The following is a 21,098-nucleotide window of genomic DNA, read 5'->3' as shown; positions in this document are numbered from 1 at the left end:
CCAGATACTTCACATAGCTTGTCATGTCGAATTAATTAACATTGCTTGTACAGCGTGAGAATATGGAGATTCATCTTTTCATTTCTGCATTTGTTTTATAACTAAGTAAGGGGATGATAAAGCATTAAATAAGTAGTTAATAGACCTTTTAAATGTGTTCATTTCTTTAGAAGCAGACAATCGATTTTTCAGTTATACACATTATGTAACATTAGTTACATAAAACCAGAAATGTTACAATACTAACCAAGAGCAGTCATGAATTAAACTAGCTGATGTTTTCTCTTTTTTTTTTTTTCTTTTGTCTAATGGATGGAGAAATGGTTAATTACCTACAGAAACAGATCACACATGCAATTACCGTTTAGAAATCTGAACATAGAAAATTTAACTAAATTCCCAAAGTCTTATGAGGCGTTTTTGTCCCGAAGAGTCTTGTGATATTGATAGTGAAGTCATTAGAATTTTGTTAACTTCATTTACGACAGTATGGTGCTTCCCCTGTCTCACTTATAGGTATAATACGCATTTGGGCTTTTGGAGTTTCTTGTGACAGCCAAACCCCTTGTTGTTAAACACTATTCTTTAATGATGTGGAGTCCATTTTAGTGCAATTCTTTTTGTACTAAGTAAAACAAGTAAGCAGTGTAAAACAATTAGTTTTACAAATGCAATTAGAAACAAAGATGAGAATGACCTGTATTTTTAGGTAAGAAGCTTCAAATATGATTGCCATTCAAAAAGATTTAAGATGGTCAAATACATTATTCTGTGTAGAAACTGTCATTATTTGGTTTGGTTCTAAAGCCCATTCCCCCTTTTATTCTTTAGTCATGAGACACATAAAATAGCATTTAAGTCATTTATTATTGTACATATATTGCTTTATTTCAGCAGCAATGGAGTCAGAAGTCCAGATGGAAGCTATCGAATCTCTCATTGCCAAAAGTTTGTTCACTGTATTTATAGCTTGCATGCCATAAAAATATATTAATACATTTGAGTGCCTAAGGAAGTTTGTACTGGAGAGGAGAGGAGGGGTGGGGAGGGGAGGGGAGGGGAGGGGAGGGGAGGGGAGGGGAGGGGAGGGGAGGGGAGGGGAGGGGAGGGGAGGGGAGGGGAGGGGAGGGGAGGGGAGGGGAGGGGAGGGGAGGGGAGGGGAGGGGAGGGGAGGGGAGGGGAGGGGAGGGGAGGGGAGGGGAGGGGAGGGGAGGGGAGGGGAGGGGAGGGGAGGGGAGGGGAGGGGAGGGGAGGGGAGGGGAGGGGAGGGGAGGGGAGGGGAGGGGAGGGGAGGGGAGGGGAGGGGAGGGGAGGGGAGGGGAGGGGAGGGGAGGGGAGGGGAGGGGAGGGGAGGGGAGGGGAGGGGAGGGGAGGGGAGGGGAGGGGAGGGGAGGGAGAGGAGAGGAGAGGAGAGGAGAGGAGAGGAGAGGAGAGGAGAGGAGAGGAGAGGAGAGGAGAGGAGAGGAGAGGAGAGGAGAGGAGAGGAGAGGAGAGGAGAGGAGAGGAGAGGAGAGGAGAGGAGAGGAGAGGAGAGGAGAGGAGAGGAGAGGAGAGGAGAGGAGAGGAGAGGAGAGGAGAGGAGAGGAGAGGAGAGGAGAGGAGAGGAGAGGAGAGGAGAGGAGAGGAGAGGAGAGGAGAGGAGAGGAGAGGAGAGGAGAGGAGAGGAGAGGAGAGGAGAGGAGAGGAGAGGAGAGGAGAGGAGAGGAGAGGAGAGGAGAGGAGAGGAGAGGAGAGGAGAGGAGAGGAGAGGAGAGGAGAGGAGAGGAGAGGAGAGGAGAGGAGAGGAGAGGAGAGGAGAGGAGAGGAGAGGAGAGGAGAGGAGAGGAGAGGAGAGGAGAGGAGAGGAGAGGAGAGGAGAGGAGAGGAGAGGAGAGGAGAGGAGAGGAGAGGAGAGGAGAGGAGAGGAGAGGAAGACAAGGGAGGGCAGGAAGGAAACAACAAAAGGGAGGAAAACATCAAAGGAGATAGGCATAGGTAACAGACTACATAAGCAATGAAAATCAGTCTACAAGTTGAAGCCAATATGCCTAAGGAAGAATATGACAAAGTACCGCTGTGTGTCAGATTTGTAATAATGCAGTTTAATATTAGCGATGAGAAAACTTAATGATCATCAAACCATGCTAACACTGGAGTTGCGTTCCACCTCATCTGCAAGTGCTATGAGGCCCTTCTTTACCCACAGAAACTGAGATGAGATTCCAGTGTTACAAGCAAACCACCAAGTATTGTTTCTTATTGTGGGAAAATATTTCAGTATCAGTAACTGAAGTTAGAATTTCAGTATTGGTAACTTCCTTTCTGTTAAGTTCATAAAATTGTTCTATTTATCCAATATTTGTTTAATATTGTATAAATCCATTTGCTCTAGTCCATGACTAATATTTTCAGTTAAGTGTTTTTCAAATAAGTTATTTGAAATATATTCCTCTCCTGCAACAGCTAGGAACAAGTGCAAATGCATACTTGCTGATTGAGATAGAATATAATTTTAGTAGGATAGGTATTTTGTAGGATAGCCAGAATTGTTTAACAGGTTTCAAGTGACAGGAGCAAGCAGGTATGTAGTTTCCAGAGCTTAAATAAGCACATCAAGAAGTAAGCATGTAACTTCTAGCTTGATTTATCTACATTTACTTTCTATAAATCTGATTTCTGCCGTTTTCTTCAGTGTTCAAGAGCTGTCTTGTGTGCCATAAATGAGACATCTTTTAAGATCCTTTTATAGAAACTAAATATCATATTGCATCACTCACACCTACATAGGTTTTACAGACTTGTAACTCTTTTCTGAACTCTTTCCTAATGCCAAACTGGTGTATAGAGACTGGACAGGATCTGAGCAGCAGTTTCCTCAAGGTAGTACCACCTCCTATTGCTACTTGACAGCTTTTTACAGAGGATGCTCAAGTACTCTTACCCAAAGAGCACAGAGGTTCATATTCAGCTGTTTATTCACTAAACATTTGACTCTAATTCACAGACACTTCTTTCCAGATTATTCTTTTTGCAAATAGGTTATTCTATTTCTGAACGTATTGTTTGAGCAAACTCAGCCCAGACATCATATTGTTCTCAGAACTGATCAGTTCTTGCTCCTATTATTATCTTCTAATCCATATCTGCAAAATGGAGTAACTCCACACTCACATTTTTGCCTGGATGAATGCACTGGAACTACTCAAGACAGTTCCCAATGGTTCACTGCTGTGAGTGCCCCTTGATGATGTTGATTACCCATTGACAGTATTAGAATTAGAACAGAACAGCAGTGATGCATGTCTGTGCAGGTGTTGGGAAGCTGTTCCTCCACTCAGAAACAAAATAAATTTACAGTAGTCCACAGAGTCTTTTACGGGACCACTTCTGTCCACCTACTGTTGTTCTTCTGATGGATGTTAAGTGGCACTCACACAGTTCGCATTTAATTTCTTGTGTGGACAAATCTATCTGTTCACAAACAGGATAATTTCTTATTTCCTGAACCTTTTTTGTTCAGTATTTAATTTTCATCCATTAGAATCATTATCCTGGTTTAAATTATTCATAAAGGAGTCACAAAAAGCAGGCAACAAACAATTCTCCAACAGTCAAATAAAATGTTTCATGAGCAGCTCCCACGTCTTCACATCAACTACTCCTCAGGTAGCAACCTGTAGCAAACAAACAGTTCAACATATCATGAACAATATTCATTTATGTGTTGCAGTTGAAAGTTTGTGGTTGAGTCTCAAAGAATAGAATAGAAGTTAATTTTGTGCAAATGAATAATTGGACCACCCTTGCTATCTTCAGTATAAAGTTAGTATAGACCAACCACATTCAACTGGAATGACAGTACTTAATGGAATAGACTTCATGCTGCATAATTTGCTCAGCCAAAATTGTCTTCTGCTTTAATTGGCCTGGGTGTGTTCCACTGAGAAACAATGCCAATGCCAATCTCTAGAAAGGTTTTGGAACATCTGAAGACACACGCACAAGTCGCAGTAAAAGCAGACAAGCCATGAAATCACTCCTGCAGTCAGAATACCGTTTTTTGCATCTTTGCATTGTCCAAAGCAGAAAGGAAGTTCCAGCTTAAAACTCTGAGTAGACAATCTGTCTGCCTTCAGGATGTGAGAGGTGCTATTGGGTTTTTGACTTTCCACTGTCTATAATAGTGAAGTATAAGAACAGGAAGTATAAAATTGTACATCCTGGTAACTGGAGGCACCAGACGGAGTTAACACAACAAAACCACCACAGAGCATATAAGCTGGACATGGAGGAGTCACACAGGTGTGGCTGGACCTCCCCATCTTGTTGCTCCTTTCTAGTTCCGTCAAGATTTCAGCCGCTCCTCCCAGACCATGAATGCTAACACCACCAGGAAAAAGGCTCAGTGTCAAAAGTTATTAGTAACTGAATACAGTAGAGCTGCTTATTCAATATCAGTTGTGAATTAATTGGATCGTATTGTAAACAAATTTGAAATGGTTTCAGATTTGGTCTGTCTTCACTGTGTAATATGAACAAAAGCTCATATAATGTGAGCAATTTACTAGGATACTTGCCTACAGCTCTGTGCAGCAGTTAAACAATTGGTTTGGCACTTTCATAGGAACTTAGCCAGTTCCCATGCCTCTTCAATGTATGTAAATTAAAAAAGAGAAGAAAAACCATACTTATCTCTACTTGTAATGTGCTAAATCCTTTCATATTTCATGCTTAGGTCTCCTTTCTGTGAGATTGCCAATGACAAAGAAGGATGGATTTCAGTAAACTGTCTGCTGCTCCTAGATGTAGATGTAATAGATGCAACGAAAAACAAAATTACAGATATATTTTTTTTCATGTAGACAAAATACACTTAACTTGTACATCTTGATGTTAATGTTGTAGCCAAAATGGATGTTTTTTTTCTCCTACATTATAAAAGATCAGTTAATAAACTGGTCAGTCTCCTTGCTCAGTTAATATAGCAGGGAGAGAGAGGTTCTTTAGAAACATCGTTATATTGACAAGTGAGACTTGTATCTGGAGTTTTCATCTTTAAAAAGAATCATATTTTACTGCAGAAAACAAGAGTTGCTTCCTGTGTAGTTTCCTTGAGCCTTGCTTAGTTCCTATTATCTTCAATGGTGGTAATATGTAAATCTGAACTAATATTTTGGCCCTGAGAAAAAGAAAGAAGAGAGATAGAAGCATTTTTATTTCAATGTCTGCACAACTCTAACTTATTTTCTTAGTACAGATGAATCTACTGGTCACACAGCTAGCTTTTCTTTCACTGAACACATAGCCCCAAAGAGACTTTTGTCTGGTACTTCGTGGATGACTGAAGTGTTTGTTCTGTGGGACATAGTCTGGTGGATGGAAAGGTGGAAGAGAGCCATTTTATCCCCAGCATGTGTTTATCTTGTTTTGTTGTACCTCCCGAGCTAACAAACACTCTTCTGGTCATGTGTTTCTACCTCTTCAGAGGAGTATGGAGGGTATTAATTTTCCATCCTTGCAGGGCATGAAGGAGGAAAGAGGGAAAAAAGTTATTTCTCAAGGAAGACCTCTCAAGCTTTTTCTGTTGGTATGATCCACTCAACAGAAGGATTCCAAGTGTGAAATACTACCTGCTTTGCCCCTGCCCACCTTTACAGTTAAAGCAATACAACATCTAAACTCTTACTTCTCATCTCAGCTACACCACGGCAGACCCACACGTGTATATCAGCAATAAGTATATTAAAAAGAACAGGCAAGTGTGTTGACTCTCTTCTCTTTGACATTCCTTTTTCAAACCTCTTTTGATAGTTTCCCCCCAGAAAGAGAGCGAGGAGTGTGCGCAAACACTTGTTCTCCACATCAAGCCTGACTGAACAATTCCTCTGCTATTCTGAGCTTCTGGTGAACTGAAAATTACCAGCTGTACTGATTTGTGACAAACTGTGTGTGTGTGTGCATGTGCGTGTGTGTATGCATGTATGCATGCATGTGCATGCGCACTCTGGGGAAGAAGGAACAAAGAGACAAACAAACTATCATATGTGACGAAGGTAAATTCATTTCCATATATATGACCCAATCTAGCATTTTAATTCTGTGAAATACAAATGCAAGCCTTAGCTTATGACTAAAAAGTATTTCCTGGAGCCCTCGTACAAGCACATTATGGAGCGTATGCAGAACAAGGAATTCTCAAATGCATTTCCTTGCTGAGACATTGTTAATGAATAGGACAGCAAACACACAAGTGCAGTCATCATTGCTCAAATTTGAAAAAGAAAACGAGATTGGGTTAGGGAAGAAGACAGGTATGCTACTTCCACTTCATATCAGAGGATGGCTGGTCCACATCCAGATATGTTCAGAGCTGATCAATGACAAGCTAATTTTGTAATCTTCTATAAAGAAGATTAGAAGCAATCAGGTTATCAGAGCTTAACTAGCTAACACTCCTCAGCTGATTTGCAGTGACAAACAGTAACTCATTAAGCTGCAGTAACACATTTGCCACCCTTTGATGTCTATACTCTTAGTTGCAAAGTGGTAACAACCTAAGCTTTTTTAAAATCAGTGTTATGTCACCCCTCGCATGTCAAAATAAACCACAGTACCTATAAAAAAACATGTGGTAACAACTCAGCTTCCTAAATCCTTGCCAAAAGTTGACTTCAATAGCTGTCTACAGAGTCTGCCAGAATGCTGTCAGCCAACTCATACCATGTGTGCCTTGTAGGGTAGTGGCTTCAAAAGGACATCAGATTTGCCAAAATCTCTCCATCTTTTCAGATGTAATCCTTGCCATCACTCATGAAATGTAGTCACATCTAACAGGAAGGAAATACACAACAGCCATCAGCACAGAGCACACCTAAGAGAAAATAAAGAATGTTTTTAATCCCTGAACAGGAGCACTTTGTGTTGGCAAAATATAACTACCCAGAGTAGGATACATAATTACATCCTGAAATAACGCTTTTAAAAACACTTTCTATGAGCTGTGCTTACCTGGGAACCTGGGAGCCAACCACTGTTTACGGGTGTTCAGACAGTTAGCTGAATCTCATAACCGATTTTCTCAAAAGACTGTTATAAACATACTGTGAAAACTGCCTCCCTTCTGAACACCACCGTCCAAGCAATCTGTCCCCACAACAGAGCTGCTCTTGCAGAAGGACTCTCCTCAGAGGCTTTCTAATCAAATATGCCCCATCTTTCACCAAAACTTGCTGTTCTGGGCAAGGAGCTGGACAAGAACTGCAGACTTGAAAGTCAAAGATGTGATTGTAGTTTCACCATAATCATAATCAGATTACCACTGAACGTGTACAGAAGAGCTCTGCACTGTAATTGCAGCAAGCCCACTGCATGTGGGACAGGTGATCTGTACTGCACAAGCACAGCTGAATTGCAGTAAGCATACGGGAGACAAGAACCCTCCTACTTTTAGATGTGCAATTTGGGGGTCTTTATTTTATCTAACAGAGCTGGCAAGAATGCTGACCATCAGATACTTACAGATCAAGAAGACAGTCTGAGTGATGGCTCGCTGCAGAATCCACTCTAGTGAACTTAGGGGATACAAATCTTGTGTCTCTTTTGTGAATTCAGAATCCCAGGAGGATGGGCTAGGACGAGGTCACTGATGAACTTGATAAGAAATCTTATCACCCCCATTACCACTGCTATTTGCTCTATGAAAGCAGCTCGGGAGCCCACAAGCCATGAAACACTATGGTTTTGCACATCAAACTGATCTAAAGGATCAGATGGAGTTTCATAACTGAATGGGACAGTGAGCAAAAAGAAAGAAGAGACACCCAACTCCAAAGAGCTGGGCTGAGGCTGGGTGTGAGCTCATTCCACAGTAAAACTCTAACAGCAGGGCACACTGTGTGCCCATGTGTAGGGGGGAAGCTGGCAGCAGCGCTGTCAGTGATGGCACTACATGCACTGGCCATTGGGGAGGGGTGTGTGTTTTTTTTGGGGGGGTGCAAACAGCTTCAGCAGCACACATGGAAGAGAAGAGCAAGTGGTTGGTGGAGAATTCCCCCTCCTCCCTTTGTCATCCACAGTGATTTATGAACCTCTCTGCAGCTCTGTCCTGGTCTTTTCAGTGAAAGAATCCAGTTAGCTTTCTCATAATGGCAGAAGTAATTAAAAAGGGGATCAACTTCAGAGGAACATAAAACACACACAAAAAGTCTGTCTCTTTAATGATATCCCCTACATCCTTTACTGGCGGGGATTCTGCTAATCTAATACCTGTTAATTTTCTTTCTAATTAGGGCTATAGTTCACCAGAGGCTGTTTTATACTTAATTTGTTGGGGTTTTATTATATGGCTCAACAGTCAGCCAACCATTGTATGCATCATGTGATCCTGGTTGAGATCTTTCAGGCATTACTGCACACTGAGGCCCTTGGAGAGAACGTGCCACTACAATTTGTGAGTCACCCGTTCTTGCTCTGCCTAGGTCTTGTCATGTGTGTGCTTGTCAGGATTCATCTCCATCTCCATTACCCCTGGGGCAGAAGTCATAGTTTGTTTCTGCTCACTTGTCTGATTTTTAGCAGATCATATTCCCATCTTCAGAACCCTAAGCAAGTGCCATCTTTGGAGAATTTAAGGTGGAATTGTAACTGCTGATCAAATTCAACTCAAAAACATCTTTAAATTGATATAAAATATCCCCAGTTCAACCACTTTTTTAAGGCTGAGGAAGACTGCTATACAAAGGAAAATAATTAAGTTAAAACATTATTTACTGTTACCAAAAAGAAAACTGTTTTTGTTGTTATTCTTGTTAACTGTTTCCCTTGTCTTTCTGTCATTTTTTTATATATCTACATCCAAGATTTTAGAATGAAGATGAGGGCTGAGGCAGATTTTATTTGTCTGAAACACATCTGAGATATTTATTAATTTTATTTTGCCAGAAAGCTTTGCAAACAAATTATGCACCAGTTAAACAATTAGCTGGGAAATCATCAGGAGAAAAATGAGAGTAGATCACAGAAAAGCAAAGTCCATGGCACCTTATTGACCAGAACTCTATGGCACAATGTATGCATATAAAAGAACATTTTATTAAGCTACCATAAGCTGGCCCAGGAAACTGGCTTTTTTTTTTTTTTCCTTTAGGATGTCTACTTCTGAATTGACAATGGTATTAGTATAACATTTGCTCTAAATTGATGACTAAAGGTCACCAATAGCTGCCAAATATTAAACTTCATCAACCTACTTCCGTGAATGCCAGAAAGGAGAACATCTAAAAGTTCATTTGGGAAGTTCACAGCAAAGTACCAGCAAGGAAGCTGGCCTTCTATCTACTGTGTAGATGTACAAGATGCCGCTGAAAATTCAGAAGAGCAAGTGAGTTATTTTTCATCAGCCTTGGAAGAACATTTGTTCTAGGAACAAATAAATGAGGGTACAAGGTAATGTGTTGTTCCATTTCTACCCAGCATAATAAATCATCAGGAAATGAAACAACATATATCAGCTGAAAAACTTCTACTTTACCTTCCCGTGGAAGAATGCAAAACACAGGAAAACAGACAACGCAAACCTGACCAGCAAAAGCTCACAAAAATGAAGGATCTTCAGATGGTGAGAGATGTTATACCGGATGATGTGATATTACAATTGTATTTTTCTGAACATGCCCTGGCAGGCCCAGGGAGATGTCTAGAAAGGAAGTCCTTGCACAACAGGAAAAAATAGTGAGGGTGGGTTTGCACAACACACGTTTAAATTATGCATCTCAAGTCACCCAGTGCCTGGTAGGCCTACAAACTTCTCAGAAAGACAGCAAATATATGTGTGTCCACTGGGAGTCTTCAGACAGAAGTGTTCAGGTTCTTGACCAATAAGTCTCTAACCCAGAGACTGCCAGAACTACAGAGGAAAGATGTACCAAGGGAGGAGTCACTCCAGAAGTGGTCTGTTCCTTACTCTTCTGCAGGCACCTGCTGTTGGCTCCTCTCAGAGAGAAGATGCTGGGCTGAATGGAACTTTTCTACACAGAAAGCAGTTCCTTTCCTCTCTACACACTTGCCATGAGCATCCCCTTCCACCTTCAGCCCTGTTTCCACATGGTATTCCAGTTCCTGTCCTCCTTAAGAGAGACTGCAAGCATCAAGAGACATTACTGCTGATGCGATCATCAATGACTGTTACTGAAAATCCATGCAGAAATGTGTGCTGTGCACAGGGAAGCAGAGCTAAAATATCCATCTCTTCTTCCCTCTCTCCCTTCCTCCACCTGTAACAGAAAGTCAAGGAATCTAAGTACCACTATCTCCTGTCAGAAGGCTATTTACATTCCTTAGGGAAGAGGTTAGCTAGGGCAAGTCATGTCAGAGTGGCACCCTTTGCATGAGTGCACCTATACCAAACATGCAAATACTAACATGTCCATGTAAGTGCCTAATTTAAGCCAGGACTTTTTAGATGTGCAGGAATGAGGGAAAAGGGCACATTTCATTTCATGTACACACGCTGGTCAAAACCACAATGCTTTGCTCCGTCTGGATAACCTTCCTCACAAGAGGGACAGAGAGAAGGTCAGGTAGTGGAAGCACCTCAATCTTTTTAAGACAAAATGAAGCCTTGCATCTCTAGGAGTCCTGATCAGTTCCCAGCCATAACTCTTTTGATGTAGGGAGCAGTGGGTGCCAGCTGCAAGTCAAGTTTGCGGTGACAGAGTAGGTCCAATGTGAAGCCAGAAACATAAATCAGCAAGTCAGGATCAGCCCTGACATAAACAGAGTCATACACAGTCTCACAATCACTAGGCAAGTCCATAGCGAAAAGGCAGGTCCAACATCAAGCTAGGAATTCGGTCCACAGGTAAAGATCCAGCCAAGTTATCAGAGCACATAGCCAGGCATTACTACAACAGAGCTGGAGACAGAGACAGGCACACATACAGCGTAGCTCAGGTAAGGTATAAGACGCAGTGGAGCCCCTGAGCAAACGCTGTGGGGTGGAGAACGCAGGTGAGGCTTGCCAGACCAATTAAGTCCCATTAATGCATGCAGGACCTTGACACAGTTTTTCTAGGAGCTGTGCTTTAGGAGACAAAGCGCCAAGAGACTTTGGCCTGAGCCAAGTAGCATCCAGCAAAGTGACGAGACCCAGCTGCTCCAGCAGGGCTAATGCTGCAGCACTGTCAGACAGGCTCAGCCGTTTCCTGTCCCATCGTTTTGCCCCAGAACATTCGAAAAACAAAAAAAATAATGGTTAGGACCAATCTTCAGTGACCATGCTCAAGAGAAGAGGCAGCTAGCCAACATGACATTTGCTTTCCTTGCACCCAGAAAAGCCAGCAGCAAACAAATTCTTAAGGGGGACTAGGATGAACATTAAAGTCCTCAGGTTGCACTAGATTGAAAGATGATTGTTGTAAAGTTTAGCACAAAGTAGTATCTTAATAGAGTGTTTTCATAATGTATGGTTTCAGTGCAAGAGCACAGAGCATTGCTTTTGAATTTCTCAGCTTCTGTGTTTTCAAAGTCAACCTTAGGACTCTGATCATGACGTTTTTTTAATTGAATTTCTCTACAAGAAAACAAGTAGCTGGGCGAGCACTGGAACTAATGCAGCCTAATTTTAAATGGTTTTGGAACTAGTGATAACTAGCTTAACCCCACTTCTTAACCCCGCTATTAATGACCAGAGAAAGGGAGCCTACTCAGGAAGGAAAACTTTGCTGAGGAGTAGATAGATGCCCCGTTGTCTAGAGCCATTGACTCTGAATGAAGCATTACCTGTGGCTGGACATTTACAACTACTCTTTTCCAACTGGTATCTCTGACAGATAACAGGCAGCTATTTTCCCTTCATGAAGATAAAGAGAATCATTCTTTTATACTCTGGGCCCAATTTCATGAAGCATCTAGGAACATAGGATGCTCAAGGTCTCTGATTCTTTATCAGATCTCACCAAAACTGGCCAGCTCATACAAAAGACATATGTACATGCATAGAAGGTGAGAGAAAAAGAATGCAGGATTGCATGAGTCTCATACCTTAGGAAAACAAGCAAAAAAGAAAAAATGTGAATCACAAGATAGTTTCTCTAAGTAATTTTCACAGGAAGGTTGAAAAAGCTCTGTAAAAACAGAAAAGTGGAAGTTTTTTTTGAGGGGATATGTAAAAACAACAATAAATAAGGTACTCATATCTTATATTTCCTTGTAATACATAGATCAAACTGTCTGCAGACATTGAATAACTTACACCTTAATCTCCGAGGCAGAAGAGTAATGACATTTACAAAATGGAATATTACAAAGGTTTTGAGTCTTGTGCCAGATCAGGGACTGCGTCCACTGCAGCGTTGAGAACAAAACCTAAGCTTTAATGTCTCAAACTATTGCAGAGGAAAAATTATATCTTTATTCTATTGCTCTTTCAATAATAGAGCAAGAAAAGAGATAATAACATGGGTATCGCTTCATCACATCTGACAAAATAGAACAGCAGCCAGCTATTTTCTTAAAATCTTTGTGGAATCTTTTAGGGAAGATAGGAATAATTCCTTGACTCTTTTTTTTCTCTTCCCTTTAGTATTTAACTATAAAAGAATGATAAGAAAGATCATCGTCTTTTGGTATTATTTCATGCTTCACCTCTAAACTGTAATAATCCTCTCCTTCCCCACTTGTTGTGCATCATATTATAGAAGATATGACTGGAAATGTTCTCAGAAATCAACCTAGTTCCTCCTTTTAACTCACTTCCAGCCATACCTGAGAGATACTTGCCTAAAACCATGGCCAATGCCTCCTTTAATGATGGAAATCTAACAGCTTTCCTAGGAAATATAATTCAGTATTAGAATACTCTTTAACATTTTTTTTCCTTGATTAGACCCTGAATCTCCTTTACTGTGGTATAGATCTATTGTTTGTATTGTTTATATTTAGATGTGGTGTCCTATCCATTTTGAATGCTCCAACAACAGACTATTCCTTCCTGCATTGGCATACCCGAGGAATATTTCTCCCATCCTCCTTTGGAGTTCTCCTCTTCAAACAAACCTTATTCTATGAATTATTTATTTATTCATTTATCCTTCCTTGTCACAGACTTCAGTTACTCTTTTTAATCTCTGCAGAGCACCTCTATTTGGTCCACATCTTTTCTGAAATTTGGTTCACAAAATGCTATGGAACACTCTGGCTGAGATTAGTCCATATCAACATTTTGATATTTCCAGATGGTTTCTTTGGTTTGGTTTGATCTTGTGCAAGCTCTGGAAGTGTGTAAAGACATGCATATTTAGAGAAAGAAAACAAACAAAGAAACAAACAAAACCAACCAAACAGAAAAGCTGCAAATTAAATTAAAAACTGAAGAGTTAAAACCAAGTGTGGGAGTTTGTGGGGCAGAAATACAGTGATAGAATGGGTTATTGCTAGTAATAACTAGAAGTTCAGAAAACAAAAATTTAGCCTCATTTCCTCCTGATTGGTGCCCTCTATTACTGCCAGCATTAATGATGCACATAAACTCCTTTAGAATCCAAAGACTTTTCACACATTCTCTCTCTGTGACCTCCTATCCATTTCCTGGTAGAAGCCAATCTCCCATTCCCAGTGCGACAATACTTGCAAATTTTCTTCAAGTGCAAGTTCTTCAAGTGAATTCCTGAAGTTTGTTCCTCCAGTTTTGCAAATGAGTCCAGTGTGACCTTTTAAGGAACAGAACAACAGTGAAAGCTCCATGGACTCATTTCAGCTGGATCACACTTTTGATATTGTATAGTAAAGAACTATCTCTGCAAATAACAGAATAAACACTGAATGCCCTAATACTTTTTTTCCAAGTTTAATTTAAGTGAGTCTTTGAAAAATTGTGGGAAATGATTATCTCTTGATGAGCCAGTAATCTTGTCTCCTTCAGTAAAAGCTGGGGTTGTTCTAGATGGACTGTGACTCCATAAGGCAGCTAGGATTCCTGAAAGTCTAGTTGTTCACATTGCTCTTCAACCTAACTTAAAACTACTGCTCATAAAGAACTGCAGACAAGAATTCTGACTGACTACACTAAGTAGAGCTAAAAACAGAGAATTTCCTGTTAGCAAGAATTTTTTTGTAAGGCACATTGAACCACACCAGTGGGATATGATATCCTTGGATGACCTGGTTTTCAAAATAATCTTCGTACAGCCACCACTGGATATTTTCTAATCTTGTTCCAACACAAAACTTATATTTGCCAGACCCTTTCTATAAGCTCTTGGCAGATTTATTGTCATGGTTCTGTGACAACTTCATCATAAAGAAAGTGCTCCAGCCATAGAGTATCCCTTGAAGCCTCTTCCAGGACTTCTAAAATCAAAATCTCAGTTCTGTGATGGGAAAACGTGAAGAGCCTTCTCCCTCCCAGGGCTTTCAGACTTACAGATTTGGGAAGCCTCAGAATCTGTATGTACTTGGGAATCCAGATTTTGGCAATATATTCCTCTTTGGATCTCCCCTGAAACAGTTATGAAATACCTGCTTTTCTAGGAATCCAGCAAATCCAGCAGGAATTCTTCAGGACACCTGCGTTTTAAACCAATGAAAAATATTTGGAAAATACTCGGGCTCAGGAACTTTTGACTTCAAAAGAGGTCATACTTGTCCATATACAGTTCCTTTTCAGAGATGGTCTTTAGCCAGTAGCCTGGTGTTCTCTTTGTCTCACTTCAAAGCTGTAGGGACACCAGGGAGGAAGGAGGATGAAGCCAGATATTTGTAATTCAATTCTGCTAACAGCATGGTGGCCCTAATTTTCTGATTTTTTTCAAAAGGCCTGTGATTTTTTACATCACATTGCCTAAAACGTGACTTCAGTGAAAGTCTAGACATTTATGGCTACATTGAGTTTTCTTCCTATAAATTCCCTTCTATTCATACTACAAGATCCATGCATCTTTCATGGTGGTTTTGAGCCAAGATAAAAAGAACTATTGATCTTCCAGGGTCTTGTGTATCGTGTCTTTCTGTCTTCCACTCACTTCTTCTACCATCTCTTTCCGTAGTTTCAGATTCTTTACCTGACTGAGGATTAGGCCCCTTGACCATACCTACATATAATGCCTCTTGTGAGCTATAGCCCTAATTAGAAAGAAAATTAACAGGTATTAGATTAGCAGAATCCCTGCCAGTAAAGGATGTAGGGGATATCATTAAAGAGACAGACTTTTTGTGTGTGTTTTATGTTCCTCTGAAGTTGATCCCCTTTTTAATTACTTCTGCCATTATGAGAAAGCTAACTGGATTCTTTCACTGAAAAGACCAGGACAGAGCAGCAGAGAGGTTCATAAATCATCGTGATGACAAAGGGAGGAGGGGGGAGTTCTCCACCAACCACCTGCTCTTCTCTTCCATGTGTGCTGCTGAAGCTGTTTGCACCCCTGCACATCTAAAGAAACAATTGCCAGCTTTGCATGGTAAGTCTTAGAATACCAATGTGCAATATTTTTCCTTTCAACAGAGTGCTATAGCTTTCCCTTTTGGTAACATAAGCCATAGAGCAAGGTAGAGAAAAGAAATTCTTTTGAACCCAAGCAACTTCTCATTCCTTTTAGTTTTTTGTTTGCTTGTTTGTTTTTCTTGATTATATGGCATTCATGTAATTAATTTACATAATACTTCTGCAAAAGGTCTTGATCTGCTATGTTCTTTGTAACCCATATTTTGATTGAAAAATTATAATCCTATCCATTTATTCCCATACCTCTACCAGAAAGCATCAGTAGACTGCAGACCTTAGCTGATCCAAGATGCTGTGTCAGTAGCCCAACACTTAGCAGAAACCGCTAGAAATGAAGTTATTGTCAAAAGGTGACTGAAATGCTCCTCTAGAAATGTTTTGATTCAGTGTTCAGTAATTTGGAATAAATATGGGTTAGACTGTCACAAAGTAAAGAAATTGAGGCCAGTCAGTCTTAAACACACCTTAGCAACGTCATCTGATAATAGAGAACAAATATTTACAAATTCACCTCTCCCTTTCTCATGTTATTGCGAAGAAAATGCAAACCAACCCAAAAAATCCAGTGAGTAGCACTATGGATTCATCATTATGTATAACACACCTCACACCTCCAAAGAAGCAGTGCTTTATTGAGGTCCAACCTTCATACCAAAAGTGATTTAAAGGTAGGTCTAGATGTTCTTAGAGGACTTTTCCAACCTAAATGATTCTATGATTCTATGATCTGCCTCTCAGAGCTCAAAGGAGGCAGTGCAGTGCATTGCTCATTTCTGTTCATTTCTGTGTTTCACTATTATATGGTAAAATCCTGGATCTAATGAAGTCATTACAAACCTGTATTTTTAAATGAGTACTACTTTTTATTCAACAAAAATTGTTTCTATGCATTTTGGCATCTTTTAGACTCTCATAAACCAATTGAACCTGTTTTTCTGTCTTTGTCAAATCTATAGAATCAAAGAATAGAATCACAGAATGGTTGGAAGGAACCTTAAAGCCCACCCAGTTCCAACCTCCCTGCCATGGGCAGGGACACCTCCCACTAGACCAGGTTGCTCAAAGCCCCATCCAACCTGACCTTGAAGACTTCCAGGAATGGGACGTCCACAGCTTTTCTAGGCAACCTCTTCTACTGCCTCACTATCCTCATCATGAATAATTTCTTCCTTAGGTCTAAATTAAATCTACCCTCTTTTAGTTTAAAGCCATTACCCCTTCTCCTATCACTACATACTGTTGTAAAAAGTCTCTCTCCAGCTTTCTTGTAGGTGCCCTTTAGGTAATGTAAAGCTACAATAAGGTCCCTCCAGAGCCTCCTCTTTTCTAGACTGAAAAACGCCAACTCTCTCAGCCTGTCTAGGAGACTTGCTCCAGCCTTCTGATCATCTCTGTTGTCCTCCTCTGGACTTGCTCCAGCTGGTCCATACCACTCTTATGCTGGGGGCCCCTGTGCTGAATGCAGTAGACTACATGGGATCTCATGAGAGCAGAACAGAGGGGTAGAATCACCTCCCTTGACCTTCTGGTCACACTTCTTTTGATGTGGTCCAGGCTATAGTTGTCTTTCTGGGCTGCAAGCACACTTTTCCAGTTCACATTGAGTTTGTCACCAACCAACACCCCCAAATCCTTCTCCTCAGGGCTGCTCTCAATCCATTCTCCACCCAGTCTGCATTTGTGCTTAGGATTGCCCCAATCCAGGTGCAGGACCGCACACTTGGCTTTGCTGAATTTCATGAGATTCACACAGGAACCAATTCAAGTTCAAGTCTAAGTCCAAAAATTCAGTTCAAGTTAAAAAATTTGAACTGAGTCTTCAAGGACTTAATTGTCTGGAAATTCTTATACGTATATCTCCTTATAACTAAGGAAAAGTTATTTATGCAAGAATAGAATGTTCTCAAAGTGCCATCTAAGGCTAAAATTATTCTCCAACGAACTGAGGATCACCACAAATCTCATTCCCTTCTTGTACAAGGTTCTTTGAGTTTACTTTCAGTAGTATGAACAGCAACACATATTTAAAACAAACAAACAAACAAAATTGGCGTTAAAAACGAAAGCAGTGTCAGTAAAGCCTTAGTAAAGTCAATGGTAATTCCAGATAGTGTTACAGCAAAATTCAATTCAAAGCTGAAAGAAAATATAACTGCTCTTTGCAAAGTCATTTTGTCTTGAATAACCTACATCTAGCAGTGACTTTACAGTTGACATAGAATTTGAAGCAGCAAAACTCTACTCCATGTGATGAGATGTGGGACAAAATAATGATGCAAAAATAGAAGGATAAATATAACTAAATATGACACTCAGAACACAGAAAGCTGAGGCAGGTGTTGTTATAGTTGTCAGCTTTCAGGTTCTTTCTCTCTTGAAATTTTCCAAATCACATCTTGACACTTCCTTAAAAAGCATGGAAGAGCAAAGTAAGGAGCAGCTATCAGACATTTGGTTTTATATCCATAATTCCAAGTGGTTTGAAAAGCAGTCTAAAAATGCTGCAAATCAGTTTAAGAAAAAAAAAAAAAAAAAAAAACACAACTTCTGATTTTCTTTTCTTGCTCCTGTAAGATTATGAAAGATGAATTTCTGGAGAATTAAAATCTTAGATAAAACTTGTAAAAATACAATTAAGTATTTCATAGAAATGTATCTAAAACATTTTCACTTGTAAACAAAACAGTCTAGAGGAAATTTTAGCATGAGAGCACTGAGTCTGGACTTCTTAATGAAGTCCCAGAGGCAAAAGTATCCAAAGGTGCGTTGTTTTTTAAGGACTGAAATGAGAAAATCCACACCATTGTGAGCGTGTTATAAAAACAACCACCACTGGCAATGGAGAGTCAACTGACTTCAGTAAATGAGGGAAATACTGGCAAACATAAACCTTGACCTCTAGCAGTGATATTCTCATTTCAAGACTTAGAGGTCTACACACACAACCACCTATTTCTGTCAGAGTCTACTCTGCTGCAATCCATCCCTGGGCAGACGGCCAGTGCAAAATCTCTCCAGCACAGAAGCCCCATTTAAGCCATGGGTTTAACAGGAACATAAATGAAGGGAGTGGTTGAAAATAACCTGCCCTTACAAGGCAATCATATTTCAGGATTCCCAGGCTACGGACAAAAGGCATCTGTAAACAACAGAGTCCCTAAGTCCTGCCTTTCCACATCATCTTCTTCCCTCTGGAAAAGGAAACCTTGAGCAATTTCTGTGACAGGAACAGTTGCAAAGTAGGAAAGAGGGCTTTTAGTGGTTTTGTTTTTCTTTAAACTCTCCCTCTATGTCTATACTAACGGTAGCTGAGCGATGGAGCGCACTTTTTTCCAGTTCTGCACAATGTGAGAACAGGGTGATGTGCACTCGTAGAACCTCTTTTGCAGATGGTGAGGTTTTCCTTGATGCCTTCGTCTTTTCCGCTAGCTCATAATCTGCCCCCTAGCTTCCCTGGAGCCAAGAAGATGAGGATGATCTTTATATAGCTCTCCTCAGGGACTGGGTGAATCACAGAGTAACATCTAATCCCTCCTGCACTCCACAACTATATAACATCCCAGCTGAATATCAAGCCACAGAAAATAAGTTGCAGTTTTAAATACAAAAATCAGGCAGAAAGAACAAGCATGGTTAGAGTAGTTATCAATTTCCACCATTAACCTCAAACTGAAAAATTAAACAAAGCGAAGGTAAGAAAACAAAACAGAGATGGGCGAAGATGCAAAACCTGCCTAGGCAGGTCAAGATATCACACTCTTTATTTTGGCACCTGATTTTTCTTAAGTTTTAAATATATGTATATTTTAGAGGTATTGGATGAATCTACTGCATGATTTTTATTTTATTTTTTTCTGGAGAGGGCAAGCAGCCATGGTTTTTTAAATCCTTGGCCACCATGTTTGGTATCTGAGCTATATCTCATGTACTGTTTGTCTTTTCACGCCACTTAGAACAAATCCCAGCTGGCTGGAGTCCTAGCCCTGTGGACTGTGAGTCATGGATATTAAATGACCATCATGTGAGCTCCTACATGCTGCCGTGCTTAGTGTATGACACTGTAAAGTTGTACAGTATCTTATCACAGAAGATCATCAACATGAATATACAGTTTGAGCAGGAGCACTTTCATAACAACACGAAATTAAATTCTTGTTTTAGCAAGCAGTAAGCAAAGGGTAAGGATGTGTGAATCTGAAGCAAAGGTACAATGTTTCCTTGTTTTTCAGGGGACCAGTAAGCTGCTGGTTCTGGCACAGCAGAACTGGATAGAGAATGGAAAGATAATGTCTGCAATGGAGGATCTTGTTAGAAACTTTACGTCTCCTCAGGTAAATCCCACGGCATTCTTTTCGGGGGTAATTATAACCCAGTCCAGTCTTACTGACATATCCTACCAGCATAAGGAACCGAACAAAAACATTTAAGGGTATGGCTATTGGGAACTAGGACAAATTCCAGGATTGGCTGAAACACTACCTCATAATTAAGACTTTTAAAACAAACAAACAAAAAAAAAAGAGAGATTTTTTTTCACTAATATAATGTAGACAATCCTTGAGATGAATGGTTTTAGTCTAGAAGTAGCCCAAATTAGAGGATTTACTGAGTAATGCATTTCATGCTAATCAATGCCATGCAGGAAATCTGGACTATAAATCAGACTAGAAAAATCTTTGGGCAAGGAGGAAATATTATTTTCAAAAAAATAACATTATAGCATTTCATACCTGGATTAGGTAGTTTTATTCCATCCTGGTTATGAGTTGGGTAAATTCCTGCCATCTGCAGTAACATGAAAATCCATTTCAGAAAACATAGAAGAAAACCCCGTAAGAGTTAGCTACAAGAGACCATTTCCATCTTCACTAGCATGACTAAGTTATTCAGGAAGGAAATTCTTGGTATCCAGTAAGAACTGTTACCCGGTTATCTTCTGCAGGTTACTGTGAAATTATGTACTGCCGTCAAAGATGCATGTGAGTCTATAATGCTTCAATCTTCAGTCCTGGCTCCGATAAAATGACTTCTCTTGCTGCCAGTTCCAGCTTAGATCTGTTTTTCAGTTTTGCATTTGTTTTTCCTCCTTGCAACAGCTACCAGCTTCTTCCCACTATCCCAGCAGTTTCCCCTACCTATGCTTATATTTCTACCACATCATAGCTCTCCTTAGGTCAGCCGAGCCAGGCATTCATAGCTTGCACTTTCTAAGAATTTTCGAGCACTGAGGCATTTAAAATGGATTAAGTTTCTTGAGTGAAGCATTGAAACCTTTTCATTTGAAGTCTGTTCGTGGGCCAAAAGAGACAGTTAAAACTCACTACTGATTTTTGGTATAGCAGTCGAGGTTTCTGCAGAGATAAATACAACAGGAATCAGATGTGGAAAATTTATTTAAATTGATTCATACATCATCAAAATGACCGTTATAAAGAGATCAACCAGTCATATCAGAGAAGATTAAAGCTGTTAATGCACTGTATGCACGTTACCGTGACTGTCAGAAAAAAAAAAATTAAATAAAATAAATAAATAAATACAATGTTGGGTAGTATTAATAGAAACAACATGTAAAAATACAAGTGTCACTAGAGATAACTCCAGTCTTGCATTCCATATTTTA

The 21,098-nt window shown here is 40.2% G+C and overlaps 1 long non-coding RNA gene across 2 annotated transcripts in view; it reads right to left on the bottom strand.

Moving 5' to 3' along the window:
- The window catches only part of LOC136790148 (uncharacterized), a 31,119-nt gene extending 10,333 nt beyond the window's left edge, over window positions 1-20,786 (bottom strand). The window contains exons 1-3 of one of the 2 annotated variants that reach the window (XR_010829570.1): window positions 20,206-20,786; window positions 6,700-6,850; window positions 1,882-4,778 (exon numbers count right to left, since the gene is read on the bottom strand). This is a non-coding gene — a long non-coding RNA (uncharacterized lncRNA). Of the gene's footprint in view, window positions 1-1,881; window positions 4,779-6,699; window positions 6,851-20,205 lie in introns of those variants that run through there. The other variant, XR_010829571.1, reaches the window with a different exon arrangement.
- Window positions 20,787-21,098: the final 312 nt, after the last annotated feature.

The sequence above is a fragment of the Anser cygnoides genome, chromosome 2 (genome assembly GCF_040182565.1).
Source record: "Anser cygnoides isolate HZ-2024a breed goose chromosome 2, Taihu_goose_T2T_genome, whole genome shotgun sequence".
Classification (NCBI taxonomy): Eukaryota; Metazoa; Chordata; class Aves; order Anseriformes; family Anatidae; genus Anser; species Anser cygnoides.
This window is presented reverse-complemented; position numbering and strand designations above follow the sequence as displayed.